Genomic DNA, 24,415 nt, shown 5'->3' with positions numbered 1-24,415 from the left:
TGTAGAAGATAGCTTGGACCCCAACTTTCTCTTAGTTTAAAGGTAGATATGAAGTGTATATTCCTATTGCTCTGCCTGATTGTCATGACAGCACAGCACTGACATTGACTTTATAAACATCATCCATCACTCTTGGTCATCTGAGGAGACTTACCTGATACATTGGTGTGAGTGGAGTGCGGGATTTTGATGTCTCAGCCTTTGGTCTCTGCCTATAAACCCTGTGCTACTGTTGGACTATAACCTGGTGTCGTGTGAATTTTGACTTTGTCCATCCCAGTTCAACAACGGCACCTCCACATCAAAGATGCAAATTGACTGGTTAAACTACTCGACATTAAGCAAAACATAATTCGTTTAAAATCAATAGTTAAAATACAAACAGAAGAAAGTGGAACTTTGAGTACTTTAGCTGCATTGGTAAACCTAACTGAACAAAAGCTACAGTACTTATTCCTAATGAACAATTCCAATGTAGTGACATCCCATAAACAGGCTCCTTGGCAAAAAGGCAAATTCAGACAGTCTTTAATGCAGTTCTCAAATCCAGGAAGAAAAACAAAATTACCAAAAGGTTCAGAGAGAATAGCAGTGAGGAGACATTCACTGAAGCTCCCAAATCCTTTTACACCCCAATAGCTTCTGCTGTTTAAAGCTGCTAGGAAGCCCGGTCTGTGAGAGCTGGTCACACCCAATTCAGGCTGCTTCTATTGTTCCAACTTTTAAAAAAACCCAAGGCTTCACAAGTCCTTTATTTACATTACAATTCATCTTCAAAAAAAGGACAACATCACCTCTTAAAGTGACAGCATCATCTCACTGCATTGCAGGTGACACAAATACACACTTCTTGTAGCTGGTCGCTATCATTCACTCAAATTGATGGCTCAAACCCTGGAATAATATCAAAGTTAAAAATCACACAACACCAGGTTATAGTCCAACATGTTTAATTGGAAGCACTAGCTTTCGGAGCGACGCTCCTTCATCAGGTGATAGTGGCTCCGAAAGCCAGTGCTTCCAGTTAAACCTGTTGGACTATAACCTGGTGTTGTGTGATTTTTAACTTTGTACACCCCAGTCCAACACCGGCATCTCCAAATCATGGAATAATATCCGCAGTATGACTATCAAGGACGATAAAGGAAACATTTGAAGGAATGACTTCATGCATAAATTCAAACATATTGCAAAATTGAATAGAACTTACAAAATTCACTGTTAGATATATTATATTACATGATATTTTAAAGGAAACACTGTTAAAGGCGGCAAATTGTTATGCTTGAGCCAATAAAATATTCGGTTAAAGGCAAGAAATGATAGAATAGCCAAAGCAATAATATTGTCAAAAAGTAGAATTATCGCTAAAGAGATACATTAACATGTCCAAAGCAAATATCTTTCCAGTAACGACATTATAATGAACACTGAAAGGGAAGAAGTTACACAAAACAAATGAGTGATCACAGCAACTTTGTTTTGTGACAGCTAAAATCAAAATGACTTCCAAAACATACAACAAATTCCAGTCCAGTACCTGGCACCCCGATAGCTGCAAGGATGGGGTAATAAATTGCAAAGAGCAGACCTTTCGGTGCACTATGCATTTCGGTAAGATTCACTACTCCACACGAAGTGGGTGAGACATTTATACCTGACGTGAGGCTCCCATGGGTTTGAGTTTGGAAATTAATGGTGAAATTGCAACAACAGAGAAGAAGTTGTTTTGAAATGTCTGTGGCTTGATGTCATCTGAACGAAAGGAGAAATGCGAAAGACCCCTTTCTGTTAACAATCATGTAACCTGAGAAAACATATTTGGTAATAAAAGAAATTGAGTAATTACTTACAGCAAACACAGATAATGCTGGAGAAACTCAGCAGGTATGCTAGCATTTGGAGAGAGAGATCGTGCTTTGAGTCTGGTGTGACACTTTTTCAGAAATGAGTTCTTTGTCAAAACAACTTCAATGAGTTACTGCAGTGCATCTGTTGGATGGTACACACTGCTGTCACTCTGTACGGAGTCTAGTTAGGCAGCAGAGAGACCGAAAGTATTTAGTTAGAAGATAATTAATGGTCCTGAAAGACTTAAAGACTGCAATCTCAAGCTTAAGTGAATTCCAGAGGTGAGGTGATTCTGACTACTAAGGCCACATGTGACCGAGTGTGGCCCGAAGAAACCCCAGCAAACTTGGAGTGAAGAGGAGTCAAGGGTGGTGGGGGAGGGGGGGGGGAGTTCTCCAATGGTTACAGTCATACCTGTTACACAGGAAAATGCTGTGGTTGTTGGAGATCAGTCTTCTCAGCCACAGGACATCTCTGCAGGAGTTCCTCAGGGGAGTATCCTTGGTTGAACCATCTTCAGCTGTTTCTCAATGACCTTACTTCCATCACAAGATCGGAAGTGGGGAGATTCGCCAATAATTGCACAATAGTAAGCACCAGTTGCAAGTCCTCAGATACTGAGGTAATCCGTTTTCAAATGGAACAACATCTGGACAATATCCAGGTTTGGGCTGCCAAGTGGCAAATCACTTTCAGGGCACACAAAACACAATCAATGACCATCACCAATTGGACACAATCTAACAATTGCCCCATAACATTCAATTCCGTGACCATCACGGACTCACCAACTATTAACATCCTTGGGGTTCGCATTGACCAGGAATTGAACTGGACTTGCCATATAAGTGCCATGAGGTAGTTAGTTAGCTGGCTGAGCTGTAGGGTTACCTTGTAGACATTTTGTATTCATGCTGAGCGACTTCCATGAAGCGCTGTTTTCTGTCCCACTTGGCTTTTATGCGGGTCCAGTCTGATGGGGTGAGTGTCACTTCCAGGTCTTGTCTGCAACAGTTTTTGCACTGGGTCTGGAATTGGATTGTCCTAGAATGGTTACATTGTCATAGTCGAATTGATGGTCCTCTTGGTCTGTGTGTATGGAGATGAGGGAGAGGAAGGAAGAGCAAGAACACTTACACAAAGTCATTGTTAACAAAGGATACCCATCAGCTTCATCCACCAATGCTTGTCCAACAGACAATGCTAATAAGACACTGTACCTACCAACACACTGGCCATCCTACCCTATTTGAAACACATATCAGGATTAACGACCAGGCTGTTATGACCACTAGGTATTATGGTAGCACTCGAACAGCCACACTTCGCCAACTACTTACCAGGACAAATATCCAAAACATGTCAGACCAACTATTAACATCCTTGGTGTTCACATTGACCAGGAATTGAACTGGGCTTGCCATATAAGTGCCATGAGGTAGTTAGTTAGCTGGCCGAGCTGTAGGGTTACCATGTAGACATTTTGTTACCATGCTGAGTTACGTACTGCTGGGCGACTTCCATGAAGCGCTGACAAAACCAGCACCTTTAATACTCATTCCTGTATTTTAGGAAGGTTTTGCAAGGGTCTTAATTGATTGTGGAGAACACTAACCTAAAACAAAAAGTAGGAATCTGTATTTGTGGAACATAATGAATTGTCCACCAGATTTCATGAGGCCATTCTATTGTGTTGTATCATGGCTAAATGGATTATAGAACAGTCTTACTAGATACGGACTATACTCAAAATATAACTGGATAAAGTGTCAAATGATCATCAAAATTATTCCAGAAAGTTATGGATAACTTAGGAATAATACAATTCAAATACAGATTTGCAGGGAGGTTTAGAATGGTAGCATCAAACTTTAATGACTTTGTTGAGTACTCAGATTCGAGACTATCCAGAGGATTGGGATAAAGGAATACCATTGGTACTTTTGCAAGTGGGATACACAAAATAAATTTACCGAGTTCAGTCCATTTATATTAGGTTTTGGGCATGAGGTGAGAGGAATTAATTTGGGAGAAATTGTTGAGTCAGATTTCAGAGACCACATATTTGGATTATGTGTCAAATTTTAAGGGAAGTTTAAATAGAGTGGGCGAGTTTGCGAGACACCATTGAAAGTAGCACAGGATGTGGTATAACAGGAAATGAACAAATCAACTATTTTCAATTTTTCTACTGGAGATAAAGTGTTAGTGCAACTTCCATTGAAATGTGAACCTTTGTAAGCAAGGTTTAGTGAAATTATCAACTCAAAAGGAAATTGAATGAGGTGAATTATTTGATAAGAATGCCAGAGAGAAAGAAATCTCACCGAACGTGTCATGTGAATATACTCAAAAGATGTTTCAATAGGGAAGGAAAACAAAAGTAGAATTTGCTATTGGTTTCCAACACAGAGTGAGGAACGAATTTCAGAGGATTCTGAATTGGAAATTGCTTACATTAAATTCGACAATGAGAAAGTTTTCAAGGCTTGAGATAAATTATAGAGTTACCTTCCAGAAGAAAATCAAAATGACCTGAAAGACTTCTTACAATCACATGCAGAGATATGTAGAAATTACTGGGAAGTACTAACCTTGAGCTCCTTCCACCTCTCACATTTCCAATGCCCCTCCCCCAAGTCCCTCCTCCCTACCTTTTATCTTAACCTGCTGGACACACTTTCCTCATTCCTGAAGAAGGGCTTATGCCCGAAACGTCGATTCTCCTGTTCCTTGGATGCTGCCTGACCTGCTGCGCTTTTCCAGCAACACATTTTCAGCGCTGATTGCACATAATGTAGATATAGGAAATGCTGTCCAAATCAAGCACCATCCTTTTGGAATTAACCCTTTAAATTTGGAGAAGGTTCAAAATGAGACTGAACACATCATGAAAATCCACATAATTAAAATGAGTTTCAGTGACTAGAGCTGACCCATAGTAATGGTGCCAAAATCAGATGGCACCCATCAATTATGTCTGCACTATCACAAAGTCAATGCATTTAAAAAGTCTGATTCATACCGTATTCTATGTTTGGAAGATTGTATTGAGAAGGTGAGACAAGCAACTGATCTTTCTAATTTGGACTTACTCGGTGGATTCTGGCAGGCACCTTTATCTGAAGGATCAAAGACAATCTCAGCTTTCGTGACACCGAAAGGACTGGACCAGTTTCATGTCATGCCATTTGGTATGAAGAATGTGCTAGCCACACTTCAAGATTAACCAAGAAAGTCCTTTCTGGATCACCCAATTGTGTGGTGAGCTGGTGAATTGTAGACACATATGGGAGGAACAGCATCGATCAGAATTGTTGATGAACTTCAGGAAGCAGACTTGGTGATAAGCCTGGCTAAGGGTGAGTTCACAAAAACCTAAGTCACATTCCTGGTCCATGTTATTGGACATGGTCAGATGGTATAATGGGATTTGAAAACAAGGTTCATTGTGGAGTTTCCCACACCATCAATGAAGAGGGCAATATTGCAATTCCTGGGATTGAGTGGGTTTTAGCTGTAGTTTGTACTGAATTTGAGAAGAGTGGTTGAGACACTGACTGACTTATAGAAAAAGTGCAGAAAATGTCATTGAATGGAGGACTGTCAGAAGGTATTTTACAGCCTGAAAGCTGTTAATCGCGAATCCACTTAATTACTCAAAGCCTTGCAAGGTGGATATGGAGGTGAATGCTGTGGGTGGCTGGTGCTGCACACTTACAAGAAGATGATGAGAAGATAGAACCTACTGGGCTTTTTCCAGACAGTCGAACAGAAATATTCCACAATGACCTGGAATTTGTTTTCAACATTAATATTGCCAATAATATGTCTGAAATACATGTGTATACTGATTATAACCTATTAAAAGTATTGGAAAATCTATGGATAAAAATTCCAGACTGTTTAAATGGAGCTTATTACTGCAGCCATTCCATTTTAAAATTATACCTGTGGCAGGATGAGAATTGCCAATATGGTGTTATTAATTCGATGAAGAAAGACTGAGATATTCAGTATCAGGAAAGAACTGACTGTTTTGCCATGTATTAGCGATTTTTCTTTGCGTGCTTAGATTCAATGCAATGTTTGTATATTGTAGTAGTCTAATAGTATAAGACTAACGGGCTTTTGGAAATGAGGCCTTCTTTGTATATTCTCGGTTTGTTTGTTTTTAAGGGCGGAAGGTGGTAATCTTATGGGTCCAACAGGTGTACTTTGCCTTTTTTTTGTAAAGAAAGGTTGAGACGGAGGAGATGCACTGTCTGCTTCATCGCCAATAAAACAAACTTATTGAGGCCTTTGGTATTTCTTTAAGTTGGAACAATAGTAGCAGCCTGGATGGGTGGAGTCAAGCTTCCACTAATACAGGATTTTTTAGTTTATGCTTTCTGCAGTTGCTGGGGTCTGGAAGCTGGATGTGGAAATTCTTATTCCTCTCTCTGTTACAGCTAAAAGCTGGGGTTTCCTTCCTTTTACTACATTTGCATGTGTGACAACCTATTTGACTGAAGTTGCCTTTACGTAGGGTGTGTGTATGGGATGCTGCAATATGGGAACATTTGATTAGTAGTTAATTTATACGTTAGTTTTTTTTAAGCATTTTGATAGAGTTACACTTGAGCCAATTCTTTTCTTTTCCTTTTATTTTGTCTGAATCTTAACTGTAATACAAACATAAAGTGTGTTTTGCTTAAAGTCAAATAGTTTGATCAATTGAATTGCATCTCGAACACAATGCCTTACACTTAACTTTAAAATAAGAAAATGTTAGGGTCATATATTTTAAGGGGGTTTGGTTTAGTCTGTAACACAGGATCTGGCGACAGTAGACTGGGAACAGCTCCTTGGGGTAAATCTACAGTGGAGTAATGGGGGGCCACACAAAAATGAGTTGGGGAGAGCACAGGTCCAACATGAACCCTTCAGGGGGAAATATGGGACCAATAAGTTCAACGAATTTTGGATGTCTAGGATAATTCAGGTCTGATTAGATAGGCTTGGCCCATTTTCTTCAGAGCAGGGAAGACTAAGGGGAGACATGAGTGAGGTCTATCCAACTTTGAGGGGGATGGACGTGGTGAGTGACCATTCAGGTATTGTTGATTGAACCAAATTTGGTAGGTAAAGCTGGTGAGGTATTTGCATCACTATCAGAGGAGATACTTGGGGAGTATCACAAGGTGCAACATGTCATTTCAATGCATATGAAATAGGACCAGAAACCTTCAGCCAATGTTTTAGGAATCTCAGGAGGGAGCCAGTCTAAATAGCGTTTGAAAGGATCTAACAAATTAGTTATTATTGGTATATGCGGCCTTGAAAGTAGATCAAAAAAAATGACCCTTTTGGAGAGATTATTATTTTGGAGGAGTTCAAAAATTCACTTCCTGACGTAGTGAGAACCCATGTAAGAGCAGAGAGTTAAGGTCGCAAGGTTAGCAGCAGAAATGGCAGGTGATTATGAAACTGGCTCATGAATCACAGTTTGGATTGTGAGATCAATTTCAGTCTATGAAGGATAGAACATGGGGAAAAGAGAAATCCTCAGGTGGTAACGGAAAAGGTGATCTCATTGAATAGAGATAGTTTACCACAGGGTAAAAAGGAAACCCATGAGGGAGAAAGAGATGTAAAAAAAGCTCACTGCAATGAAGTAGGCCACAAGAAGTCACAGTGTGGGTGGTTTAGATTAGATTAGATTCGATTACTTACAGTGTAGAAACAGGCCCTTCGGCCCAACAAGTCCACACCGCCCCGCCAAAGCGCAACCCTCCCAGACCCATTCCCCTAGACTTACCACTTCACCTAACACTACGGACAATTTAGCATGACCAAGAATATGCTGGGAGATTTTATGATGGTGTGGTAAAGAGGTCACAAAGCACCAGGTTGAAAGGTTGATCCCAGCTGAGAAAGGTGAAAGTAAGATTATGTGTGTCTGATGGAGATTATTACCATATCCAGCTAATGAAGATATATGTGGGATTAGGTGTGTACTCGTGATAGAGATTGTTACAACACCCACCTGAGGGAGATGCAAATGAGACTGTGTGGGTGATGGGGATATTACAGTTCCCATTGGGAGGTGAAAGTGAGATTGTATGTGTATGATAGATGTTATTGCATCAATCAGAAGAGGGAGGTGAAGATGAAGTAGGTGTGTCAGTCTCAGGTCAGTAGTTTGCAAATCAGAAAACATTGCAGGACAATACCAAACAGCTTATTCTGATTGTTGTGACTTTGAAATTTTACACCTGAATGCGATTGTGTGCATAAGTATGAGCCTTCTTAAATTGGACACAGGTAAATTGGGACCTCTTGTAAAACACAATCTCTTTATAGCACCAGCTGGAAGATTAAAGAATGAAGTTTAATCCATGAAATGATTACTATATGTCAAAGTTTTAAAGACTTCACAATGAAATTTACAGAAATTTTTATGCCACTCCTTAACTCATTTCTGAATTTACTCTGGGTCCCGACATGAATAAATGGGTTTATGCAGGAACTGAACATCTGAAGCATATACCCGCTTTCTTCCAGAATGTTAGTGAACTCATTGTAAGTGTAACCTGAGAAATATAGCACATGTGCAATACGGATGTAGAGAATTGATAATACAAACAGCAGCCATAATAGGATGAAACTACCCGAGATACAGAAGAGCAGGACGACAGACTTTCTCTGATTCCTCACCTCCATATCATTCAGATTTTCTGCCTGTTTGCTGAAACGGAGGCTTTTGTGAGTTTGAATGACCTTTAGGATTTGTCTGACAGGCACAGCAATGAGCAGTAAGATCAAGACGAATGGGAGACAAGGGGGTGAAGTGCGATCAATTCAATCAAATGCAGTCCATGCAGGTGAGGTATAAAATATAGACTTAATTTTGCAATGCCATGGTACATTACCAATTGTATATAATGATTGAAACACGAAATACCAGAATGTATTTTTGATACAGCTCATACCATAAACTGCCCCTATAACCACAGCTGCTACCTTCTTTGTGCAATATCTTGTCTTCAATTTTGGGCAAGAAATGGCTACAAACGGATCAATAGAAAATACCACAGTTGCCCAGACAGAACAATCATGACTTCTGGCCAATAGGACACAGTTATCACTACAGACTAGGGTGACATACAGAACACTGAACAGGAAGCAAATGCCGACAATGCAGTTCAATACTAACTGGCAGGTCTGTCACCACCATGATTAGATTAGATTGCTTACAGCGTGGAAACAGGCCCTTTGGCCCAACAAGTCCACACTGACCTGCCGAAGCGCAACCCACCCAGACCCATTCCCCTACATTTACCCCTTCACCTAACACTACGGACAATTTAGCATGGCCAATTCGCCTAACCTGCAAATTTTTGGATTGGGGGAGAAAACCAGAGCACCCAGAGGAAACCCATGCAGACAATGTGCAAACCTCACATAGAGAATGTGCAAACTCCACACAGAGAGTTGCCTGAGGTGGGAATTAAACCCAGGTCTCTGGCGCTGTGAGGCAACAGTGCTAACCACTGTGCCACCGTGCCGCCAACATAGATACAAAGTAGTAAGCGATGCATTGGGTGAGACTGCACTTTCCTCTGGTTGGAATCTCAATCACTACCAAGTTAGCTGCAATATGAAAAAGAGGCACAATCCAGAGGATGCAGGAAATGGAAAAGTGAGAAAGACAGTGTGATCAGAACCATAAGACTTGATTCCCCTAATAAAGTTTTATTTTCAGAATTTTGTGTGAACTTGTCAGATCTGGTCCTCAGTACTGAAACCAATCAATTCTCTGTTTGGTCAACAGAATGTTTTTGCTTAAAACAATCAACCAGACAAACAGAGGATAGAGTATAGATATCAAAATGTCAAATAATATAATAATAATAATATTAAATGTGAAGATTATGGATAAAAGAATAAAGGCATTGCAGGATTAATTTAAGAAAATATCATTGTTTAAATAACTTTAAGTTAGAAGCTGAAATGTAGTTCACAGCATTTAAAGATTGAGAGTTGGATCAAATCACAACGCTGCCTCAATGTGGCCTTTACAATGCTTACTGAGCAACAGTCACATTCCTGATGAAGGGCTGATGTCCGAAAAGTCAATTCTCCTGCTCCACGTCTGTGCCTGACCTGCTGTGCTTTTCCAGCACCACACTCTCAACAACCATCAGTCACAGCTCATTTTGAAGATCAAGCTGACACTGAACCATTAATGGAGTCAGAAATTGAGAATGGAAACCCACCTGTTGTAGCATGGAGACAGAATAAGAAAATAATGAATAAAGTGGCCAGACATTTTCACCACACCACACGCCTTTTTTAAACAATTTGTTTGAAAACAACATAATTTCATTGCAGTCATTTGTTACATTCAGCTGAGAAAATTTATTCCCCTAAATATTGTTACATCACATGAAGAATGTAATATTAGGTAGAGCAAGAAATAGTGATCATAACGTTGAGAAACAGCTTCCTCTCACATGCAATCATCCATTCGATTATTAAGTTCAATATCTTTTCAGTCCAACCAAGCAGGTAAACCTATCACAAAAAGGGAGAAGTTTTGAGAGTGTGTTGCTGGAAAAGTACAGCAAGTCAGGAAAATATCCGAGGAGCAGGTGAGTTGACATTTTAGGCATAAGCCTTTCATCAGCAATGAGCTTTGTAGACCAGGGGTGGGGGGTGGGGGGGGGGGGGGGGGTTGGGGGGGGGGGGCGGGGGGGGGAGCTGAGAGATGAATGGGAGGTGGTGGGGCTGGGGGAAGGTAAGGGGGTTTGTAGTGGATCTCCATGGTCATTCATCAACTTCACTAACACCTTTCACTCTGTCCTCAAATTCACGTGGACTATATCAGACACCTCCCTCCCCTTCGTGGACATCTCCGTCTCCATTTCTGGTGACAACTAACCATTGAAATCTACTACAAACCCATTGACCTGCACAGCAACCTAGACTACACCTCCTCCCACCCTGCCTCCTGAAAAAGGCCATCCCTTATTCACAATTCCTCCGCCTCTACCGCAGCTGGTCCAAGGATGAGTAATTCTGCCATAGACCATCCCAGATGGCCTCCTTCTATAAAGATTGCAATTTTCCCTCCCACGTGGTCGACGATCACCTTCAATTCCCGCACCTCCACCCTTGAACTCCACATGTCCCAACGCAACAAGGACAGAACCCTCCCCATCCTCAGCTTCCAACCTACAAACCTCTGCATACATTGCAAAATCCTCCGCCACTTCCACCACCTACAAACAGACCACACCACTTGGGATATATATTTCTTCCCCATCCCTATCAGCATTCCAGAGAGAACATGCCCTCCGCGACTCGCTTGTCAGATCCACGCTCCCCCACCAGCCCTCACCCCACTCCCGACAATTTCCTCTGCCATTGCAGGATGTGCAAAACCTGTCCCCACATCTCTCCTCTCGCCTCTGTTCAAGGCCCCAAAGGATCCTTCCACATCTGACAGAAATTTACCTGTACCTCCACCAATGTCATTTACTGTATCTGTTGCACCTGATGTGGTCTCCTCTGTGTCAAGGAGACAGGACGCCAACTTGTGGATCATTTCAGAGAACATCTCTGGGACACCCACACCAAACAACTCCACCGCCCCGTGGCCGAACACTTGAACTCCCCCTCTCACTTCACCAAGGACATGCAGGTCCTGGGCCTCCTCCATCCCCAAACCCTAACCTAACCACCCGATGCCTGGTGGAAGAATGCCTCATCTTCAGCCTTGGGACCTTGCAACCAAACGGGATTAATGTGGATTTCACCAGTTTCCTCATTTCCCCTCCCCCTACCTATCCCAGCCTTCAATGCGGCACTCCTGTCTTGATCTGTCAATCGTCTTTCCCATCTATCTGCTCTACCCAACTCTCTGACCAATGACCTTTTCCCTAATCTTCATCTACCTATTGCATTCCCAGCTACCTTCCCCCCAGCCCCACCTCCCTCCCATTTATCTCTCAGCCACCCCCCACATCCCCCCAGCGTACAAGCCTCATTCCTGATGCTTATGCCCAAAACTTTGATTCTCTTGCTCCTGGATGCTGCCTGACCTGCTGTGCTTTTCCAGCAGCACACTCTTGACTCTGATCTCCAGCATCCACAGGCCTCACTTTATCCCTCAATAGAGAGAAGGTTTAGAGGGGTTCTGAGGATAATTCTCTTTCACCCAAAGGGTGGTGAGGTCTGGAATGATCTGCCTGGGAGTGTAGTCGAGATGGGTAAGCAGACACCATTCAAAGGATGTGGATGAACACTTGAGATGGCATAGCCTTCAAGGCTTTGGGCTTGAAAGTGGGATTAGTGTAGTTTTAGAGTAAGTTTTGTTGGTACAGATGTTTTGGACCTTATCTCCACTATATGGTTCTATGTTTCTATGGTTACGCTCCTGCTATCCAGATAATGAAGTTGCAAACCATAAGCTACTATTGCCAGCACTTCAGCGTTTATTTCAGAGTGAAGCATTACACGTGGATACCTCATATCTCTACTATATGACAGTGTTGAAATGTTTTCCTTCATAATTATTTTGAATCGACTTGCTGGGATAGATTATGAGATACCCACAGTGGAGCTGGGCCTTGAACTCCTAATCCATAGTTTGGGACACTGTATAACACAATCCTTTGTTATAATGATGAGGGTGGCAGAACACCCCACACCCGTAGGACACAATTCATTGATGGCCCTTTGCCTCAGTCACCACGTTAGGAATAAATAAGGTTCCACCACAATTTGAATCAAAATTATTGGATTCAGAGTCCAGAGTGCTCACCATTACACCACAGGATGTATCACTCACAGCTTAGCAAGATCACCAATCAGAGATCTTTGCCTGTCAAGTGAACTTCACTGCACACCAGGAACACCAAAGCAACGATAAATTCAAAGGTAGAATTTCAGCTAAGGAGATGCATTAATATGTTCAAAACCAATAGCTTTCGGAAAAACATTATCACGCTGAAGGGGGAGAAATTACACAAAACAGAGTCGTGATTATACCAATTTTGTTTTCAGGCAGCTATAATCAAAATGACTTTCAAAGTATGTGACAAATTCCAGTCCAGTAGCTGGCAACCCAATAGCTGCAAGGATGGGATAATAAATTGCAAACAGCCGACCTTTTGGTATACCTTGCATATTGTTAAGATTCACTACTCCACATTAAGTGGGTGAGACATTTACACCTGATGTGAGCCTCCCAAGAGCAATTAAGTGTTCTGAGTTTGGAAATTAATTGCAAAATTGCAACATGAGAAAAGAAGTTGTCTTGAAATGTCTATGACTTGACATCATATGCACCAAAGGTGAATCACGGAAGACCCCTGTCTGACCCCAATCACATATGCTCAGAAAAGAAGTTTAGAAACAACAGGATGGAGTCACTACTTACAGAAAACACAGAGAATGTTGGAGAAGCTAGCAGGTCTGGCCGCATCGTGGGTAGAGTTAGTGTTTTGAGTCGAGTATAATACTGAGTTATTTGTCTAAGCAGATCCGATGAGTTACTGCAGTGCATCTGTTAGATGGTACTGCTGTGGCTGTGCATGGAGGTCCATTTAGACACAGGAGAGACAGAAAGTAAGTAGTTAAAAAAAAAACTTGTTAGGAAAAAGTGAAAGTCTGCAATAGTATGATTGAGTGAATTCCAGAGATGAGGTGAGACTGACTGCCTTTAACATCAAGGCCACATTTGACAGGATGTAGAATCAAGCAGCCCCAGCAAACCTGGAGTCAAGGGGAATCGGGGGAATAACTCTCCGCTGGTTACAATCATACTCGGTACAAAGGAAAAGGTTGTGGTTGTTGGAGGTCAGTCATCTCAGACAGTTCAGCAAGAGTTCCTCAGGGCCAACCATCTTCTGCTGCTCAATCTTCCCTCCATCATAATACCAGAAGTGGGGATGTTCACCAACGATTGCACAATATTCAGTACAATTCGCGACTCCTCAGATGCTGAAGCAGCCCATGTTCAAATATAACAAGATCTGGACAATATCTAGGCTTGGGCTGACATGTGGCAATTAACATTCACACCAACCCAAATGCCAGGTGATTGAAACCACCAATACGAGACAATCTAATCAACGTGCCTTAACTTTCACTGATGTTATTCTCATTGAATCCAGACACTATTAACATCCTTGGGGTTACCACTGACCTGAAACTGAACCGGACTTGCCAAATAAATGCACCGTTTACAAAAGCCTGATAGAGGCTTAGAATGTCGCTACAAGTAACTCACCTCCTGACTCCCCAAAGCCTGTCCACCATCTACAAAGCACAAGTCAAGAGTATGACAGAATACTCCCCACTTGTGTGGATGACTGCAGCTCTAACAACACTCAAGAAGCTTGATACCACCCAGCACAAAGCAGCCCGCTTAATTGGCATCACATCCACAAACATCCACTCCCTCCACTACTACCACTCAGTAGCAGCAGTGTGTACAAGATGCACAGTAAAAAGTCACCAACGATCCTTAGACGGCACCCATCCAAACCCACAGCCTCTACCATCCAGAAGGACAAGGGCAACAGACACATGAGAATACCAAACCCTGCATATTCACCTCAAAGCCATTCACCATCCTGACTTGGAAGTATATCACCGTTTCTTCAGTGTCGCTGGGTCAAAATCCTGGAACTCCCTCCCTAACAGCACTGTGGGTTTACCTGCACCGCACGGACTGCAGCGGTTCCAGAAGGCAGCTCACCAGGCTTTCTGAAGGGGCTAAAAACAATAACTGCAAATGCTGCAAAGCAAATACTGGATTAGTGGTGCTGGAAGAGCACAGCAGTTCAGGCAGCATCCAACGAGCAGCGAAATCAACATTTCGGGCAAAAGCCCTTCATCAGGAATAAAGGCAGTGAGCCTGAAGTGTGGAGAGATAAGCTAGAGGAGGGTGGGGGTGGGGAGAGAGTAGCATTGAGTACAATGGGTGAGTGGGGGAGGAGATGAAGGTGATAGGTCAGGGGGGAGAGGGTGGAGTGGATAGGTGGAAAAGGAGATAGGCAGGTCAGACAAGCCCGGACAAGTCAAGGAGACAGTGCTGAGCTGGAAGTTTGAAACTAGGATGAGGTGGGGGAAGGGGAAATGAGGAAGCTGTTGAAGTCCACATTGATGCCCTGGGGTTGACGTTTTCCGAGGCGGAAGATGAGGCATTCTTCCTCCAGGCGTCTGGTGGTGAGGGAGCGGCGGTGAAGGAGGCCCAGGACCTCCATGTCCTCGGCAGAGTGGGAGGGGGAGTTGAAATGTTGGGCCACGGGGCGGTTTGGTTGATTGGTGCGGGTGTCTCGGAGATGTTCCCTAAAGCGCTCTGCTAGGAGGCGCCCAGTTACCCCAATGTAGAAGAGACCACATCGGGAGCAACGGATACAATAAATGATATTAGTGGATGTGGAGGTAAAACTTTGATGGATGTGGAAGGCTCCTTTAGGACCTTGGATAGAGGTGAGGGAGGAGGTGTGGGCACAGGTTTTACAGTTCCTGCGGTGGCAGGGGAAAGTGCCAGAATGGGAGGGTGGGTCGTAGGGGGGTGTGGACCTGACCAGGTAGTCACGGAGGGAACGGTCTTTGCGGAAGGCGGAAGGGGGTGGGGAGGGAAATATATCCCTGGTGGTGGGGTCTTTTTGGAGGTGGCGGAAATGTCGGTGGATCATTTGGTTTATGCGAAGGTTTGTAGGGTGGAAGGTGAGCACCAGGGGCGTTCTGTCCTTGTTACGGTTGGAGGGGTGGGGTCTGAGGCCGGAGGTGCAGGATGTGGACGAGATGCTTTGGAGGGCATCTTTAACCACGTGGGAAGGGAAATTGTGGTCTCTAAAGAAGGAGGCCATCTGGTGTGTTCTATGGTGGAACTGGTCCTCCTGGGAGCAGATACGGTGGAGGCGGAGAAATTGGAAATACAGGATGGCATTTTTGCAAGAGGTAGGGTGGGAAGAGGTGTAATCCAGGTAGCTGTGGGAGTCGGTGGGTTTGTAAAACATGTCAGTGTCAAGTCGGTCGTCATTAATGGAGATGGAGAGGTCCAGGAAGGGGAGGGAGGTGTCAGAGATAGTTCAGGTAAATTTAAGGTCAGGGTGGAATTTGTTGGTGAAGTTGATGAATTGCTCAACCTCCTCGCGGGAGCACGAGGTGGCGCCAATGCAGTCATCAATGTAGTGGAGGAAGAGGTGGGGAGTGGTGCCGGTGTAATTACGGAAGATCAACTGTTCTACATAGCCAACAAAGAGACAGGCATAGCTGGGGCCCATACGTGTGCCCATGGCTACGCCTTTGGTCTGGAGGAAGTGGGAGGATTCAAAGGAGAAATTGTTAAGAGAAATTGTTTCTGACAGAGCAACTGGGAATATACAATAAATACCGAGCCAGCGATGCCCATGACCCGTGGGTGAATAACACAAAGTGCATGCAGGTAAACGCAGAAACAGCAGTGAATGTGATCAGCACATCACCATCTTCACTGAGGATGTCAGGGATGGGCCATGAGTGCTGTTTTAGTCAGAGATCCCTGCATCCCACTTACAAAGTAAAAACAACTGAGGGGGACAGGAAATTCAGATTAAGGAACATTATTTTAAAAAGTCAAACAGAAATTGAACATAAGGTAAATAAGAGGGTTAAAAAAGGCAATGATAATGGACGGGCAGCTGATGTAAAATATAGGTCGTTTTAAAAATTGGGTCATGGTAATAAGACAAGGGCTGATTATGGCCCAAACTTGCAAATGTCGGTCTACACACGCAGCTGAGGCAATACATGAGAAATTAAGAGTTGTTTTACAGGGAATGGCCATGATCACACAGTGACAGTGAGAGCCATGGGAGCAGAGTCCTTGTGTATAAGGCTCTGGTCAGACTACATTTGGAGTGTTGTGTACAGTTTGAGCCCTATATCTCAGGAAGGATGTAATGGCCTTGGCGTGTGTTCAGAGGAGGTTCACGAGAATGGTTCCAGGAAGGAAAAGCTTAACATATAAGGAACATTTGAGGACTCTGGTTGTATACTTGATCGAGCTTAAAAGGATTAGAGGGAATCCAATTGAAATATACAGAATACCGAATGAACTGGACACAGTGGATGTTAGGAAGATGTTTCCAATAGTAGGAGAGATTAGGACACAAGGGCACAGCCTTAGAGAAAAGGGAAGAGATTTTAGAATGGAAATCTTTAGCCACAGAATGGTGAATCTACAGAATTCACTGTCACTGAAGGCTGTGGAGGCCAGGTCATTAATTATATTTAAGACTAAGTTAGATAGTTTCGTGCGTATCAAGGAGATAAAGGGTTACGGGAGAAAGCAGGAGAATGGGATAGAGAAATGTATCACCATGATTGAATGGTGGAGTAGACTTGATGGGCTGAATGGCCAAATTTCTATTCCTAGGTCTTATGGTCTTATGCTCTTATATTTAAGACTGAGAGAGATAGATGCTTTCCGGAGATAATTGCTGAAGATGCTGGAATCTGTACTGAAAATAAAAAAATTCGGGAAATCACAACGGGTCAGGCAGCATCCATGGAGAGAGGGCAGGCTAATGCTGTGAGTTTATCTCCATCAGAGATAGTTCGTAGATCAGTCGGGGAATCGAAGATTACAGGGAAAAGGCAGGAAAGTTGACCTGAGGAATTTTGGATCAGCCACATTCCTATTGAATGATAGAACATGCTGGAGGGGTTAAAGAAATGGTAGGTCCAAGGGGAGTACTGAGGACTTGGTGTACAAGTCCATAGGTTCCTGAAGCTGTTAGCACAGATAGACAGGATGGTTAATAAGGTATATGGGATGGTCGTCTTCATTAGCTCGGGAATAGAATACAGAATATAGAATCTGAGTATATCATAGAACTATCTTATAAGCAAGATCTTGATGATGAAATGGAGACCATCAGATATTCAGGCAGTTAGGAAATGGGTAGAAGTTCATCAAGTGGTGTTACTGGTGGATTATAAAAGGATGTTGCAGGTAGCGCATGAATCACCAATAGCAGATAATTTGGGAGTGAGGAAAACACAAGCCAAAATGCAAAAACATTTGTATTGACCTGGACTGTCTCAGGATGTGGTTAAATTTTGCAGGACATGTCATACATATCAAGTAACTGGAAACGCTCGGGCAGTGATTTGACCTGTATCTTTAATAGCCATTTCTGCATTTAAGGAATCTTTTACTAAGGTCTTAATTCATTGCATAGGATGCCTACTTAAAATAAAAAGTGGGAATCAGTATTTGCTGGCCATAGTGAATGTGTTAGCTGCATTTCCAGAGGCCATTCCTTTATCTAGTATCATGGCTAAAAGGATTGTAGAAGTGATATTCAAATCTTTTTCTAGATATGGACTACACATAGTGTAACAACCAAATCAAGAGTTAAAGTTTAAATCCAAATTACTCAAGAAGTTATTGATTGCTTAGGAATAATGCAATTCATATCTACTGTGTACTACCCAAAATCGCAGGGAGAACTGGAATGGTAGCATCAAACTTTAAAGACCTTATTTCATGCTGAGTCAAGACTATTGAGAGTATTGGGATAAAAGAATTTCATTTGCAATTTTTCCAATTGGAGCTGCACCAAATGGAATCTACCAAATTCAGTCTGTTTGAATTTTTTTTGTGTGTGAGGTGAGAGGACCACTGAAATGAATTGAGAAGAAATTGGTGAGTCAGAGCTCCGTTACGACACATTTAGATGACGCAACAAATTTTAGGGAAAGATTACAGTGGGCACGTTAGCTAAACAGCATTTAAAAAGTAGCACAGCGTGCGATGAAACAGGAAGTAGACATCAAACATGTACATTTTTGTGAGTGGAGATTAAGTACTAGAATTATGTCCAGTGTAAGGTTAACCCTTAAAAGCAAGATTCAGTGGACCTTATCCAATCAAAAGGAAATTGAGTGAGATGAATTATTTGATAGGAATGCCAGATAGAAAGGAATCTCACAAATGTGTCATGTGGATATGCTCAAAAGCAGGTTGAATGCCAAGATGATGTAATCAGAGTGATTTGCAGTGACTGGAGCTCACCCATAGTAATGGTGCCCAAACCATATGGTAGCCAGAGGTTATGTGAACACTTTGGCAAAGTCAATACAGTTACAAAGTCTGATTCGTATCCAGTTCCACATTTGGAGGACTGTATTGAAAAGGTGGGACAAGCAACTTATGTTGAAAAATGTGGTGCTGGAGAAACACAGCAGGCCAGGCAGCATCCGAGCAGCAGGAAAATCGACATTTCGGGCATAAGCCCTTCTTCAGAATTCCTGAAAAAGCCCACACAGACACAAGGAGAACATGCAAACTCCACACAGACAGTCCCCCAAGGGCGGATGTGCACCTAGGAATCTGGTGCTGTGAGGCAGCACTGCTAACCACTCAGCCACCATGCGTTTGCATGGTACATATTGATAACTTAGTGAGTTTTAGTCACATGGGGAAGGAACTTTTGCAGCATTTATCAGAATTATTCAATCGACTTCGATAGGCAGGCTTGATGATAAACCTGGCTAAGACTGAACTTGCCAAAGTCCAATTCATGTTCCTGGGCCTTGTTATTGAACTTGGACAGATGGCCGCACCTAATGTGAAAACAAAGGTTATTGGGGAGGTTCCCATACTTTTGACTAATAGAGCAGTACTATGATTCCTGGGATTGAGTGGTTTGTATTGGAAATTCGTACCAAACCTTAGCAGTGCAGCTGCTCCACTCACTGAATTACTGGAAAAAAGCAAGAGGTCTCAGTGGATGACGGACTGTCAAAACGGCATGAGACAGCCTGAAGGCTGTGATAACCACTGCCCCAGTGTTCGCCACACTGAATTACGCAAAGTCATTCGAGATGGCTATTGATGAGAGCGATGTGGGTGTTGCTCCTTTACTTTTAGAGGAAGATGACAGGAAGATAGAAAGGCCTATTGGATATTTCTCCAGGAAATTGAACATTCACGAGCAGAAATATTCAACAATTGAGAAGGAGACCTTGAGCTTGGTGTTGCCCTTACAGCATTTCAATATTTATTTTGCCAATAATTTATCTGAGATAATCATATATACTGATCATAACCTATACTAGATTCTGGAGAAATTTAAGTACAAACATTCCAGACTGTTTAGGTGGAGCTAATTATTGCAACCATTCAGTTTTAAAAATGTGCATGTGCAGGGTGAGAAAATGTGTTTGCAGATGCATTGTCGTGACTTGGCTGAGAAACGGAGATTTGTGGTAATAAGAGTAGACAGACTGAAATAGAATGTAGTATTGCATGTTTGCATGGTTATAGTTAGTGTATATGTATTGTAGTGTACAAACTGGGTAAAGCTAAGAGATTTTGAAATGAAGCCATTTTTGTATATTGATGGTCGGAGTGTCTGTGTGTGTGTGTGTATAGTGCAGTGGTGGTCACCTGTAATGTGACATGAACCCAAGGTTGAGGCCCTCCCTATGGGTGCAGAGCATTGCTATCAGGGACACAGACAGCAGGAGTAGAGGAGCCTCATTCTTTGGCAAGAGAGACTTGACTGTGACACCAGATGAACAGAAATCCAATCAAGTGGGAGAAACTAAGAGTAATGGAATTGTAGTTGGAGGCTACAAGGTTCAACCTGGTCACTGTCCAGAGCTCAGTGTCAAATGAAGAAGCTGAAACCTCAGACATCTGGATTAATATTGATGCCAATTAATATTGGCACAGGGCCAATCAGATTAGGGAGAGACGTTGATGGCTCAAAGACTGGTGTGGGAGAATTGGGCTCTGGTTCTCTCATCATAGATGCTGCCAAACCTACTGAAGTTATATTTCAAATTTCCAGTGACAACAGCGTCTACTCTGTGGTTCAGTTGATTTTATCTCTCATTAGACTTCTGTGCCAGACTCCATCACTCCAGTCTTCAGTCTGTTCAATTCCATCTGCCACTTTCTGCTATCTCCTGCTAATATTAATAATGGTCTGCCTGCGCTCCAATGCTGTTGACTGCATCAACCTCAGTGTCTCTGCCAAATCCAAGTTTGGTGTTGGAGAAAATGCTGGGTTTTTTTTCTGGATATTTGAACGTCTATCTCATTTGTACACAGAAAAAATACAAGAATAAAACACTGAACCTTGCAATAAAAACAACATGGCTTCACTCTGCTGTTTGCCAGTTGCAGTGATTTATGATCACAGCACGTTTCTGTCTGAATACATGCACGGTGACCTTCTGCCATTTATTACAATAACTTCAGTTTTTAACCACCCTCTCAGGTAATAATTTGTAAAACAATGGGGACAACCATCCCTTCATCAATGTTTCATTTTATTTCATCAAGCACAGTCAGATTTGGTTAATTTGAAATCCACACTGACTCTCCTTAAACAGACCCCCCCCCCCTTCCGAATTGGATTTGTGTTGATCTGCTCCAGGTTATTCCAAGTGTACTCAGCCCTGGTGTTAACCTGACCTGCCTGTAGTCTCTGGAATGTACTCCTGTACTATTGAGAAAGGTGTCCCATTCTCCAGTTTGTATGGTGGGGCAGGGGGGCTGGGTTGAGCTGCAGTTTGTGGTTTTATGAAGCAGAAAATAAAACGTGGTGCAGAGTGACGCTGATGATCTCATCAGCTTGAAACTGTTTTCTTGTTCCTGCTCCTTTAATCAATGTAGTTTTCAGGGTCTGATTCAGAATTTCTGGAGCTCTGTAACTGGCCTGGAACTGTGTGTTGAAAGGACTACTGTAATCCACAAGAGGAGTCTATCCCACTGCACTGCTACCACGGGCTGGAATGCTGCAGACTGAGCAGAAAATCCCAAATACAATGGTGAGGTCCCACTGGGCCACACTGCTCCTTCTCACTGAATGGAGACACTCACCAGAAACGGGTTATGTCTAATGTTGGAGCCTTGAAGCCCTGACTGTGTAGCACTGAAACAAGGCTGTACTCAGAAACAGAAATGAAATAAACTTTCTAACTGTGCTTTATCGCTGTTAAAGATCCGCGTGTCTGAGTTCAAGTCATTTGATTGGGGAATGAGGGTAGCAAGGCACCAGTGAAATGGAGGGAATGGTGGAGGAGCTCACTGAGGGCCATCTCTGAAAGTTGGAATCGGAAAGATGCTATTCAGCATTGTAAAAGTTTAAGGTGAATTCATGATTACATAGATTGGCAAATGTAATTCCTTTCAAGTTTTTCTTGTTTAAAATTTGCGAACTGAAAAGAAAAAGCAAACTCCAAACAGTTATCCAGTTGCGACCCATGTAGTACTGTAAATGGCTGCTCCTTCAGCATCTCTAACCGTCTACTTGAGTTCACTGTGCGCAGGTGAAGAAGAACTGCATGGTTCAGCCAAAATAACTCCTTCCTCTTGCAGATTGCTCAGTCTATCAAACAAGCAAGAAATGAAGCACTCTCAACTTATACATTTTCTGCCAACAATCTTTGTGGGCAGCACGGTGGCACAGTGTCAGAGACCTGGGTTCAGTTCCCGCCTCAGGCGACTGACTGTGTGGAGTTTGCACGTACTCCCTGTGTCTGCGTGGGTTTCCTCCGGGTGCTCCGGTTTCCTCCCACGGTCCAAAGATGTGCAGGGTCAGGTGAATTGGCCGTGCTAAATTGCCCATAGTGTTAGGTGAAGGGGTAAATGTAGGGGAATGGGTGGGCTGTGCTTCGGCGGGTCGGTGTGGACTTGTTGGGCCGAAGGGCCTGTTTCCACACTGTAAGTCTAATCTAATCTTCCACAATGTTCATTCTCCATATCCCTCCTGTCCATTTCCAAAAGCAAATTCCAGCCTGTGTTTAACTACCTGTCCATCTTTTAGTGGATGTTATTCGTCAGTAAAGTTCAACAATGTCATGGCCACGTTGGACTCTATGCGATTCCATTGGTTTGAAGCTTCCTGAAGGAATGGAGAGTCATTCCGGTTGAATGTCGAGCTGTTATTAGGTAATGAATGGGATCAGAGGTCTATTTATCCCAACATACACACAAGGAACATGCTTACTCTGCCTTTCAGTGAGATCGTGGCTGGTCTGATTTGAACCACAACTCTACTTTCCTGCCAAAAAAAGCATTCCCTCTCATTTTCCCATATTTCTACAGGTACATTTGCGTTCACATTGTAGAATTCTCATTGTACTCTGAGTCACCATTGGTGCCTCACAGTGCCAGGGACTCACGTTTCGTTCTGCCCGCACCAGTTACAGTCTGTGTGGGTTTCCTCTGGGTGCTGCGGTTTCCTTTATTCAAGAAGGGAGAGAGATGGAAAGCAGAAAGCTAGAGGAGATAATCACCTGTCATCCAAAAACCGGTGAAAGCTACCATGAAAAATGCCACAGCAAAGCATTCTGAAACATCCCAGGTAGTCAGGCAGAGTGAACATGGTTTGGGGAATAGGAAAGCATATATAACCAAATGACCGAATTTCTTTTGAAGAACAAGTCTGTCGATATTGGGGAATTGTTAGTTGTACTGTTCTGCAATCTCAAGAATATGTTTCAATAATCTGCCACAATCGAGGTTTATTCAAGGAAGTAAAGACTCATGGTGCAGGTACAACATATTAGCAAGGATAGATGGTTGGCTGGCCAACAGAAACAGAAGGAATGGGTCTTTGTTTGATTGAGAAGATATAACAAGTGGTGTGCTGCTGGGAGGACAACTTCCTCATTTATAGAAATGACTCCGATGGAAAGGCAGAAGGTTTAGTGACTAGATTTGCTGAAAATATAAAGACAGGCTGGAAGGTCGGTTGAGGAGGGCTTTGAGGAGGCTGTAAATGTAAACAAGCAAAAGGGAAGAAATGTGAACTTGTCCCCTTTGACAGGAAGCATAGAGAATGCAGCGTAGTGCTTCTGTGGTGAGATGAAGCAGAGCTCTGTGGTGCAGAGGGATCTCGGTTTATGAGTTCATGAATTACGGAAGGTTAATATTGCAGCTACACAAGTAGTCAGGGAGAATCATGGAATATTATTGTTTAGGGAACTCAGTACAAAAGTAGGGAGGTTACACTTCAGTTATACAGGAGACTGGAGTAGAGTCATAGAGATCTACAGCACAGAAAGAGGCCCTTTGGCCCCTCACATCCCTGCCAGTGAAAGACAACCACCATTCTAATTCCTATTCTCATCCCTTTCCCAATGCCTGGCCGATAGCCTTGTATGGTTTGGCATCACAAGTGCACCCCTCAATACTGATGGGGGTTTCTGCCTCTCTGTGTCTCACAGGCAGCGATTTTGAGATTCCCACCACCCTCATGATTTGCTCACATCCCCTCGAAACCTTCTGTCCCTGATGTTCATCAGAGAAAATGTTGGACAATCTGGGTCAGTGTCCACTGAGGTTCGGAACAATCCAAGGCAACATGATTGAAACACATAAAGTTCAGGTGGATTCAGGGTGGATGTGGAGAGGGTATTTCTTCCTGTTGGAGAATTCAGAACTTTGGGGAGTGGGGTGGGGGGTGGGGGGGGGGGGTGGGGGGTGGGGGGTGGTTGGGGGGGAGGTGGGGGTCAGTGTTTCAAATTGAATGGTTGACCCTTGAACATAGAGATA

Source organism: Chiloscyllium punctatum, chromosome 21 (genome assembly GCF_047496795.1).
Source record: "Chiloscyllium punctatum isolate Juve2018m chromosome 21, sChiPun1.3, whole genome shotgun sequence".
Taxonomy (NCBI): Eukaryota; Metazoa; Chordata; class Chondrichthyes; order Orectolobiformes; family Hemiscylliidae; genus Chiloscyllium; species Chiloscyllium punctatum.
This window is presented reverse-complemented; position numbering follows the sequence as displayed.